This window comes from Lupinus angustifolius, chromosome LG02 (genome assembly GCF_001865875.1).
Source record: "Lupinus angustifolius cultivar Tanjil chromosome LG02, LupAngTanjil_v1.0, whole genome shotgun sequence".
NCBI lineage: Eukaryota > Viridiplantae > Streptophyta > Magnoliopsida > Fabales > Fabaceae > Lupinus > Lupinus angustifolius.
The window spans coordinates 8,652,987-8,661,106 of NC_032010.1; the positions used below are offsets into that span (position 1 = coordinate 8,652,987).

Below are 8,120 nucleotides of genomic sequence, written 5' to 3' on the forward strand. Positions count from 1 at the left end.
AATTTATTTGTCAGTATAAAAATACATAAATTTGAAATCTAGATTTGAGTAGACTTGAGAATGTCATCATAAGTTAGTTTATGAGTGGTATGAGAAAATTTATATGGGTATTAAATGTGAAGAAGATCTTTCTCCTGACCTTGGTATGTTTTTAATGAAGACACCAAGATCACAAAAAAAAGGAAAAATATATTGCTGACAAAGAATATCAAACTTCAAGGCAAATAGATTATAAGTCTTCAATAGGTACTTCTATCCTTTACACCCTAGTGTGTTTAGTAAACAATGCTCAAATAGAGGATAAAACTCTTTTTGAAATAAAATTGGAAAACTCTTAGACAATTTAAACCAATTTTAAAATGCTAAGTAACGAGTTACTTGATCTGAGTAACAAGTTACTAGACCTAGATAACAGGTTACTTGAACTGTGTAACAATACGTAACAGGTTACCAGGACTATGTAAAAGGTTACCTAACCGGGTAAAAAGTTATCAGCAAACACTACAACATTTTTTACTTGGGGCAACGGCTAAAAACTGTTGTCAAATGTAGAAAAACTGTTCTCTTTGTTATAGGCAACGATTTTATAACTGTGGTAATCTAAGGTGTTGCCTTTTGTTTAGGCCACGGTTTTTTGACTTTTGGCAACACTTGTTTAAAACCGTTGTCCAATATTTAAGATAGGCAACGGTTTTTCTTCATCGTCAATGCCAACGGTTAAAAACCGTTGCTTATAAGAAAAGATGAAAACCGTGGTCTTTGTCCATATAGGTAACAATAGGAAAACCGTTGTCTTTTGTCATTTAAAATAGGCAACGGTCCTCCTTCATTGTTAGCACCAACAGTTAAAAACCGTTGCCTATAATAATAATAATTTTTTAACCTGAATCAGAATAAAGCTACAACAATAATACTACATATTGTTTTTACAATATTAAATAAGTTTATACAATTGTGTACACGATCATATTAAAAAAAAATTTATGTGATCAAATAACTATGCTCATCTCTAATGGTTGTTTGTGTGTATCTAATAAAATAATGCCAAAATAGGCATGCTTGACCCAATATTTTTTACAATCCAATATTTGACCCCTCTATGCAAAAACTTGTTTTTTTTCTTCTTTATCAACTTGATCTTCTCCTCGTATGTTCTTCATACTCACTAGTTGGTTAGTCTTCAAGACGTTCAATATTGCACTTTAGGCAAGCCATGTTCCTTGAATAATTGTAGAAATCACATCTAAGTAACAAATGAAGTAAGAAACCATTAGTGTATAATGACTACATAAGATGTCAAATAAACATCACAAGAAGCAGCAATATAGAACACTTAAATAGCACAATGCACAAGTGTTTTTCATTTAATAAACGCTTCTTTATTATCTTCATTCAAAAACCTATGTGCCTTGATCCTGCACAGCCACGCCAATGCACTCAAATCATAATTAAATACAAGCTACATATATGTATGTGTTGAAGAAGAAATACACCAAGATAGGCAATGTCGAGATATTTTAGTTTTATAATATAATGTATTCCTATATTACAGGTTTACTAATTGCACTACAAACATGCCTATACTTTTCTTCTCTATTTAAAAGGAGCTCTCTGTATAATACCAGTCACTGAATAGGACAAATAAATAATTTTCTTAGCAGACAATTTTATCACCACCTAAAACTGCTAATAGTTTATATAATTAGATAATCCATATCACTTTATTGGCTACAACACCTAGTATTAAACCAATTCAGCAAGAACAAATATTTAATTTTGCAAGACTCGACTATGGGACAGAGCAAAAGAATTACCATCTTACCTTATATATAAAGCCATCCATTCCAAAATGAAAGAACAAAGTAGCACTAAACTGCACATAATCAGAAATGTGCTGATAGCTTTATACATGCATACAAAAAGCATAATTACCTGTGAGAAAGTAGCTATACACTAGAACATATTCCCTTACTAACTACTATCTCTCAAGTGTATGTAACATTTAGGTGAGGCAGAAAATTAAAATACACATTAATCAAAAGAAATCATAGCACTACTATTAAGTCCAAGGTATTGACAATATTTTGGAGTCAATTATAGCACCAGATCAATAAGTATTGATTTTCAAGTCTTCAACTTTAATTAAACATGAACCTACATTAGGGACATAGTAAGACACCTGCAAGAGAAGAAAGGTAGGAACTAGGAACACATCACATTGCATCAGATGGAATATAAAAGGTATTAATCAAGGTTTCAAAGTTCCATCAATGAAACTAACAGAACCAAAGGGTAAGAGAAGGATGCATTTTCCTTATTCATTATATTGGAGGAACTACAAGTAGAAAGCATTGATAATATTTTTGGACACAATAAGAACTCAAGTTCCGTGTCACATGGCATTGATTCATGAGAATAATTACTAATTACCACATCAACCTAAGGGAGGATTGTAATAGAAACAACACTGGTATGAGTGTGCCCCAACTTTTCTGTTGCAGGAACTCGCTGTTAAAAAGGAAAGTCAGTAATTGCCAAAAGTAGATGTGGTCATACATTTTATGTGAGGAGTGAAAGCTAAAACCTGTACTCTATGAATTCCACTCTCAAATTTAAGTTTCCAAAAAACACCAAATCCTGCAATGGTTGCACTAGAATATCAAATAGGGAGGAAAAAATATTAAAAAAATGATTGTTATTATAGAGTTATATTTACAATAGTCACCTCTTTGGAGATGATAAGACTACATCATAATAGGGAGGAAAAAATATTAAAAAAATGATTGTTATTATAGAGTTATATTTACAATAGTCACCTCTTTGGAGATGATAAGACTACATCATATATGTGAACAAAAGATGAGTTATTTTTTGATACCTCAAACCTAATTCTCTACATCAATGAGAATATAGGTTTGAATCCTAATATAATATGTTTCTCTCTTTCACCTAATAATTTCAAAAGAATAGGAATACAAAATTGTATGAATCAAATCCATGCTTAAGAACAAAAGGTGAACCTTTCTCTAGGTGGCGTCATCATCTTCTTTGTAGGTGAAGGTGTTGTACAATTCCAAATAACTGTCGAAGCTTCCTAATCTCGGTTTCTTTCACAATTTCCGAAGCTTATTCAAACCATGTGTCCCCAAATGGACTTCGACGACTTCTTCCTGAGCTTGGCGAGGCGGGGTTTTGTTCGAAGAGGAAAGTGAGAGTTGAGTGTTTCGTGTGGCTAGTTGAGAGGGTTTTGTGCGGCTCTAGTTAAGTGTTTGTGAATTGTAAGGGTTTTGAGTAAGGAAGATAGAGAGATTAATTTACAACAAAATAATAAAATACTCATACTAATAGTAACAGAGAACGGTTTTTTTTATAATAGATAAGGTAACAATTAAATTGGTGTGGTCAGAACGATTTTTATATATCCTATACGATAATGCTTAAAAATCATTGTCAAATATAATAGAGAACGGTTTTTGTATAACTGATTGGCAACAATTCAAAACCGTTGTCTAAAGTACTTTAAGACTACGGTTCTATAACTGTAGTACATTAAGACGACGCTATTAAAAACCGTGGTTTAATGTGCTATAAGACAACGGTTTTAGAACCGTAGACAATAAAAACGTTGTCATAGGTCAAAAATGTAGTAGTGAAAACAAACATAGTGTAACCAATTACTAAAAAGCAGTAGCCAATTATTTCTCGAACAGAGAGTTTGGGTAATCGGTTGCACTATGGTGTAACCAATTACATAGAGTTGTTTACACCAGATTTTCAAATCCAAACTGAACAACATTCATCCAAACTCTATGGGTTTCATTCCAATCTTGTTGCAACTTAATGGAAGGGTATATTGGTTGATTGGAAGCCTATTTAAAGGCATTAAAAAACCAATTTCGAAATACTCTAAACACACAAATTTTACACACAACTTTCCAATACAATTCTTTGCACTTTTCATGCAACTTCTGTTCTAAACTTTTTCTGAAGTTGCTTTGAGTGCAAGTTCTAAAGTTTTTCAAACTTAAACACTTCCAAGAGCATTTTATACTAAGTGTATTGAGATCAAGATGATCGCAAGTTATAGAATCTTTATATCTTGCAACGTGAATCCTTACCCTAGAAATTATTCTTCAAACTTGTTGTAAAACTTGTCATCACAAGGGTGTAGTGAGAAGGGGAATGAGAGTACTTGGAATGTTTGTTTTGCCAGGGTGTGAGATATTTGTGAGTGTGTAAGCTATAAGGAGTCTTAGGGAGAGAAATTGTAATTACAACTTAAAATATATAGTAAAGAATTCTCTTGTGCTGTAAGAGTACTAGACGTAGTCTTCGATGAACAAGAAGGTGGACTAATATAAATATATGTGTTATTTCTCTCTTTTCTCTACTCTTTCATTTTAAGTTTTGAAGTTTTATTCAACAACATTTTCTACATCATTTCTATTGCAATACATTCTGATTATATACCTAAAAAATTGATCATTTCTCTTAACAACTAATTCACCCCCTCTTAGTTGTCATCTAATACTTATATTAAAAATAAATACTAAGTGTGAGAGTGGACAATTAATTAATTTGAAGGATTAGGAAAATTAGTGACTAGTATGTGAGGAGTAAAGACAAGAACGAAGTGAAAGTTATTATTTTGAGAAAGGAAGAAAATATATTCTTGAGTTTGTGTGCAATTGGAGATAAGAGCTTCTAAATATTTTGTTTGATAAAAGATAGATGTCCTTAAGCTCCCTTGGATATTAGGGATGGACAACGAAGTTGGTTGAGAGCCTGGTTTATCACGCACTTAAAAGTGTAATGATATTTGGGAATTTTCCCGTTGACATTGATCACTAAGTTAGTGTGTTGATCTTGTCCTGAGGGTATAAGGGCTGAGATAACTAACTTAGATGATATTTTTGGAACTATTGGATGAGTTGAGAGCCTACGGTTATTCACACACTTGAAAGTATTGTGAGATTTAGCCTTCATTTGAAAGGATAGAAATAGAAGAGAAAGAGAGTGAGAGAAGAGAAGTTGAGGAGAAATGTCATCTTTCTCTCATTTGGTTTATCAGAGAGTTTGAGGGGGGAGAGAAAAAAAGGAGAGGGCCCCACAAAATCTCTTTCTCCTCCCAAGTGAGGAGAAAATGGGAGGGGAAGAGGGACACATATCTATTATCCCAAACTGTGTCTCAAACCATGTCCTGCACCAATAATATTAAAACAAAAAACAAAAAATAATAAACATTTAATTTTTTTTAATTGACATGAAATATTTTCATTGATCCTCGACATGGTTTGAAACATAATTTGGGACAACAAATCCTTATCCAATGAAGAGTAGGGGAGAAAAATCATTTCTTTCTCTTCTTTTTCTATACAACCAAACAACACTAAAATCCACTCTATTTCTCATATCTTTCTCATTTGTTTCTCTCTTTCTCACATATTTTTCTCTTCTTATTTTCTTCTCCCAACCAAATGAAGCTTTAGGGCTTTGCCCATTGATATTTGATCACTAAGTTAGCGCCTTGAGCTCGTCCACTAGACTTGGCATGATAAAAGTGTTATGGGATTGAGATGACTAACTTAAGTGATATTTGTTGAAATAAAAATTTAGAAAACCTCGATTAAAAAAGTCCTTAGTGATCCTTGCAATTTTAATTAAACAAGTCCTTAGTGCTCTATTCTCTTAAAATTAAATAAATTGTTCGTCACTCACCACTCTAATTAAATATAAATAAACTTGCAATAACTCGAATTAACCCTTCAACAAAGTGACACGTTTTTGTTGTTGAGGGAGGAATTCCGGTTGTGGAAATATGCTTTTTCAACAGTTAGACCCTTTTGAATTTGAGCAATTTCAATTCCTTGAGTTCCTCAGGCAACAAAATCATTACGATTTATGTGTAGAACCACATATCTATTACCGTCAAATAAGGGTACTTTGTTGTAATCTGAACGTAAGGAAAAAAATGTTTTCTTATGTTAAAGGATAAGAAATTGTCATGGATTTGAAAACCTTTAGTTCAGTTTTCTTAAGTGTACCACACACTAGAGCCAAAGTCCACTTTGGACTTCATTGTCCATGAGAGTAATTTAATAGGAAGAAATTCTACTATGCTATGTTTAGATTTCCTCAAAAGGATACTGAAAGTAAAAAGCAAAGGGCAATGCTTGATTCTGTAAGGAATCGAGATATCCTCTGTTAGAAATCTCACTCAAGATGACCGAGTGTTGCACTATTTTCTTAGTTATGTTTTAGTTTCTAAGTTTTCTAATCATTCTCAAATTAATGATATGAAACTACAACTTATGTATGCATAAAAATAACATTAATGTTAATTGGGTTATCATGATTATGCGACATATGTGATCAAGTAGAGGAAAATACGAGATAGCAAACGATCGATCTAGATGGAGAATCCAAGATACTTAAACATTTTGGTATTTCTACTAATGGACAATCCAAGATAGAGATAAATGTTAGGCATAGCAAAATCGATCTAGATATTATCCATAAAATGGGCTTCTATTAAGCCTTGATCAATTTGATTTTCAAGTATCGAAAAGATCAATCTACTACTCCTTCATATATTCCTACTACTGCACAACCCGACTCTCAACTCTACAAATCTCAATTCGATCCCCCTTCATCAACCAACGAGCCTACCAACCAGATGATCATGGACGAGTCGGTATCTCTTCGAGGCTACATCACTAAAAGGATGAATACTCTTAATACTCAAAACCAGCAAATCCATGTTGAACTCAAACGTCTATTAAACCGATTTGATTACATGGACATTGATGATGATGATGATAATGAGCCGTAATCTTAGACTTAATGTTGTGTATGTCTATGTTTTGATTGTACAAACTTTGTTGTTGCTAGTCTTATGACATTTGCCTTTCATTTTTATGGTTGTAATCCTTTGACAATATTTATGGTTTTGTATGAACATTTGTGTTTCAATTTTAATTGCTATTTTATTACATGGTTTATCTCATTTGAATAACATTTATATTTATATTGTTTATAAGATCTAACATTAGTATAAAAAACTATATGTCTTATATCCATATTATGCATGTTTATTGTGCCTCTGGAAATCTTGGGGTTTCCTTCTTTTTGATAAAGTCAAAAAGGGGAGAAAAGTTGGAGTTGTGTTTTCTGGATTTAATATTTTTTGGTCAACAATTGAAAAACAAAGGGGGAGAATAAAAAATAGGGGAAACATACACATTTTTACATCTTATACGTCAAAAATTTGTATGAAAATCAAGAAAACTCGGTGTCAATATGGTATTGGTTTATCATCATAAAAAGGGGAGATTATGAAGAAGATCTTTCTCCTGACCTTAGCTCTGTTTAAGTAAAGATACGAACATCACAAAAACAAGTAAAATTATGAAGACCTTGAAGACTTAGATGACTACTCAATATGTTATCAAGATTTATTAGTCTTCGAGGATAAGTACTTCTATCCTAAAGTCTTTTATTTGAAGTATCACCAAATACCCAATGAAAACCTTTTTGAAAAGTATTAAACTTGGTTTAAAAGGAACTTAAACTTTCAAAAAGTAGAGGAAAAGTTTACTTGAACTGAGTAATGGGTTACTATGATAGAGTAACCGATTACCCAAACTGAGTAACATGTTATAAGCAAAATTAAATTAGAGTAATCAATTACTCAAGAGAGTAAATGTGTACTCGTTGGAATAGAAACTTATGGTAACTGATTACTCACTTCAATAATTGATTACCGAGAGTTGTTACCATAATTATTCAAATTCAAATTGAAACACCTTCTCCCAAGATGAGTGGATGCTACTCCAATCGACTTCTACCTTCATGTATGGGTATGATAGCTAGTTAGAAGCATATTTAAAGGCACCTAGCATTCATATTCGTTACAAATCTTTCACACAACAATCACTTAAAAGTTTATACATTTTTGCAAGCGACTTGGTTGAAAATTTCTGAAATTCTAAAAGGTTGATTTTCAAGTGTTACTTCGACGTTTTATACACTTAAAGACTTGAGCATTTGTGTTATACATCATAATTTACTTTGATGGACTAGAAGGTGAATCAATATAAAATATCAGTGTCTATCTTTTA

General features: G+C 32.2%; 1 long non-coding RNA gene across 2 annotated transcripts; it reads right to left on the reverse strand.

Moving 5' to 3' along the window:
• LOC109328930 lies at positions 913 to 3,298 on the reverse strand. 2 transcript variants are annotated; one of them, XR_002105492.1, is made up of 4 exons: positions 3,021 to 3,298; positions 2,585 to 2,637; positions 1,823 to 2,508; positions 913 to 1,243 (listed from the first exon to the last, which is right to left on the reverse strand). It is a non-coding gene; the product is annotated as an uncharacterized LOC109328930 (long non-coding RNA). The 2 variants fall into 2 exon arrangements; XR_002105491.1 differs by having other exon boundaries at positions 1,823 to 2,637.